The following is a 3,889-nucleotide window of genomic DNA, read 5'->3' as shown; positions in this document are numbered from 1 at the left end:
TATTTCCTAACAGAATATTGCTTCTGAATATGAATGTTGTAGCATTCGAAACGTCAAGCTATTGATATGCGTTTTACTCTGTTTGTTACCGCTGTTTGTGTGTTGTTTTTTATCAAACTTAATTAATGGCCAAAGAACCAGAATATCTTGGAGATCGGAAATGCTCTACCGAGCACAAGATTTGTCATTGTTTACCTCCACAAACTTTAGGCCCTGTGCATTCGACCAGAAATTTGAGTTAAAATTTCGCTAATTTCTGCATGGGAAGAATGCCGGAACCACATCTCTGGGTTGGCTGCTCGAAACCAATCACATCAACTAGTCTTTCCTAAAATGCTTAAGTAAATGAAACAGCAATGGATGAACCAGTGGCCATGGGACGGAATTTCCTCAGAGATCAGAAATGCTCTACCGAGCACAAGATTTGTCATTGTTTACCTCCACAAACTTTAGGCCCTGTGCATTCGACCAGAAATTTGAGTTAAAATTTCGCTAATTTCTCGATATGGCAAATGGAACCACATCTCTGGGTTGGCTGCTCGAAACCAATCACATCAACTAGTCTTTCCTAAAATGCTTAAGTAAATGAAACAGCAATGGATGAACCAGTGGCCATGCGACGGAATTTCCGGTTGTTCCGAAATTCCGGGACCTCAAGACCACTTGACAAAGGTATACTCAAATTTCTGAAAAATTTCCGGAATAGTTCCCATTCCTTACACGGTTTTTTCGAAATGATTGTTCGAATGGAAAGCGACGTTTGATTCGTATCATTAATTGATTTTAGTCATGTTCTTTTCTTTTAGCCTATTATGTAGTGTCCTCTATAATTCGGACCGAAACACTGTAATATTAAATTAAGTTTGTATGATAGATTAACTAAGACTAAACAATGTTCCAAAGGGTTTTATCGACGGATTCGACTAGCCTCAACGTTTTTCCAATAAAAAGATTGGTCTCATTCACAAAAGTAAATATAAAAAGTTGCAAACGTAAAAACTTTACAATTCCATTTCCTGTGAAAAAGAAACAATCAAGGCTCACACTAGGAGTCCTAAATCGATTCATTGTAAAAAGAGGTTGGAAAGAGAAGAGATCTTTTTTTCCGATATTGTGAATCGGGCATACTCGGAAAAAATTCGAATGCTCCGAGTATCCCCGAGCCATTATCTTTCATTCATTTACGGAAGCTAAGCAAACATTTGTCATCTCACTTCTTAACGATAAAAGTTGCAAGGAGCTCCGAAAAAAATGAAAGTGAACCCCCACATCGCTAATTTGAACATATTGCAAAAGTATACAAGTATATGTAAAGTACCATGCAGTGTCATAAATGTACATGTCTTCTAAGTAATACAAGCTACATCTAAACTGGTAAAATGTAATCACTCGAAACGCTGGGTCAGAAAACAATTTTTACTACAACGGCGCTCGTGATTGCTTCAGAAAAAGATGGGCACAGAAATATATTCAAAAGAATTAAGGAAGCCTAACCCTAAACACAATCTGTGTCCCTAGTACACAATCCAACGAAATTAGAGGTTGCGTGATATCTGGAAATTTGTGAGAATTAAAATGCACTTTTTGTATGACTGAGAGAATAATTCGACTGTGAAAATAAATCTAAGAGAAAATCTGAACACGGTGGTTAAAGAAATCAGAAACTACTATCCTACCATCGCTAAGGACTGCTGTAGAAACTGGGACCTTGAACTCTCCTGCCCCTGAACCACGTGCTCCAAACTTTGTCACAAACTCTCCGCTGAGTTTAAACACCTGCACTCGGTGATTCAATGAATCACAAACCACCAGATGTCCCGCTTTGTCCACTGACAGGCAGCTAGGTTCATCGAACTCCCCGTCCCCATTCCCCTGCTTTCCAAATTTATAAAGAAGCTCTCCCTCCCTATTAAAAACTTTTATACAGTGATCACCTGCGTCTGACACAATGAGATAGTTGTTGTGTTGGATACAATGAATGGGAGTTCGAAAGCTGAAAGAACCTTCAGAACCGATACTGCGCGAAAACCGACCATCCAGCGAAAAAATTTTGATTAATTTGTTACTACTATCAGTAACCATAATGTTGCCATCGCTGTCAATTGACAGGCCATAAGGATGCTGAAGCTGGTGATCCGCGCTTCCTTCTCCTCCAAACTGATTAAAATAATGACCTTCATTACTAAACAGTTGAACTCGGTGGTTGTTACCATCCGCCACTATAATCCTATCATAATGAAATGCTATTCCAGTAGGCTTGCCAAACTCTCCCTGTTGATTACCTTTTTTACCAAACGATCTTAAGTACGATCCATCACTGGCAAATATCTGTACTCCGTGGTTACCAACCTCACTCACTGCAATCTCATCTTTGTCATTCACTGCTACCCCCCAAGGCTTGGAAAGCATTCCAGCATCTGAACCATGATGTCCAAAGGATAACACGGGTCTGAACTCTCTGCGTTTGATTTGAACCTCAAAAGGACTGCCACGAACGTGTTCTCCATTGACTTTCACGGATGCCTGACATGTTCCAGTTTCTTTGGCAAAGTAGCTGATTTTGTAAGTGCCATCTTTGTTATGTCGGGTTTTCGGCTTGATCGCACTGTCACGGCCTTCACGATTTTTGATTTCCAATGTCACGCGGTCGCGTTCTTCGAAATGTGGTTGCCCTTGAGTGTTTCTTGTTGTTACAACAATCTCAGCTTCAAGTCCAACAGTTCCTTCACTGATCCCTGCTCCCTCAGCGCTCGAGTCTTTGGAGCTCGTTTTGGTGGCAAAAAAACAGCCAATGTCTTTAGTGTTAATGTCATCAAACAATTCTTCATTCTCTTCAAAGACAAATGTCGTTAAACTTTCGCCGTCACAAACAGCTGAATCTTCTTCTTCACCCTCCTCCTGAATTACTTTGTCTAGAAATTCATTTGACTGCGGGGTTTGAGCGCTTGTGGTTCGCTTTAAAATTATTTCGGTTTTTTTGATTGCTGTTTCGTGCGCTTTCAGGCTTCTTCTTCGATCGCGTGCTTTTGCTCCATTAAAAACTCTAATGACTCCTTTACTTTGTTTTCCACCGCATCGAAGATTTCATTCTGTTTCGCTTGTATAGCTGTTATTAAATTGGCAACAAACTGCTGCACATTGCTTTTCACTTTAACGGCTTGCTCTTGAATTTTAATGCAGTTTTCGTCCATTTTTGCGATCCTTGTCATTTTCTCCTGCGCTCTTCGTTTCTTTGATTCAATTGCTGCCGTGATTCTCGATTTGCGTTCCTTTGCGGCATCTTCCAAAGCAATCTTAGCGTGACCTTCGTGATCTGTTAGGGCACGTACAAACGTTGCAAATTCTTATTTTACACACCTGACAAAACAACTCCAATTCTTTCTTCTCGTGTTTCCCACAAAATGCTGGCTGCTTTAAAATGTTCTCAAAGTCTTCGTCTCGAAAGTCTTTCAAAGCCAGTGCGTGATGTTCTTTAAAGATTTTTATCCGATTATGCAGAGGGAGGCAGTCATCACACCAGAACGAACAACAAGTGAAGCAGTACGTAGATTCTGCGCTTGTTTTCTCGCAACTTCCACACTTGATGCCACTCGTCTTGCACTCTGTGACAGGCAAAGCATCCAACAAACTGTTGATACGAAAGTTTGTTGGAAAAGCGTTAAGATTACCGTTTCCAGGGATCCTGAACTCTCGCCTACACTCGGGACATGAAATAGTGTCTCGAATTCCGCTCGTTTGTTGAATTCTTTGCAGGCAATGAAGGCAAAAACTGTGTAAGCATGGAAGCTGCTTTGGATTAGTGAACCTGGTCATACATACAGGACAACAAGCGTGTTCATGAATATTGTCTAGAAAGGTTTTGATATCCATGATAAACGATGGCGGACGT

At 40.6% G+C, this 3,889-nt stretch overlaps 1 pseudogene; it reads right to left on the bottom strand.

Moving 5' to 3' along the window:
* Positions 1-1,398: 1,398 nt before the first annotated feature.
* LOC138045487 (E3 ubiquitin-protein ligase TRIM71-like) lies at positions 1,399-3,889 on the bottom strand (annotated as a pseudogene).

This window comes from Montipora capricornis, chromosome 4, assembly GCF_036669925.1.
Source record: "Montipora capricornis isolate CH-2021 chromosome 4, ASM3666992v2, whole genome shotgun sequence".
Lineage (NCBI taxonomy): Eukaryota > Metazoa > Cnidaria > Anthozoa > Scleractinia > Acroporidae > Montipora > Montipora capricornis.
The sequence above is the reverse complement of the archived record's forward strand: the minus strand, read 5'-3'. Positions and strand labels throughout refer to the sequence as shown.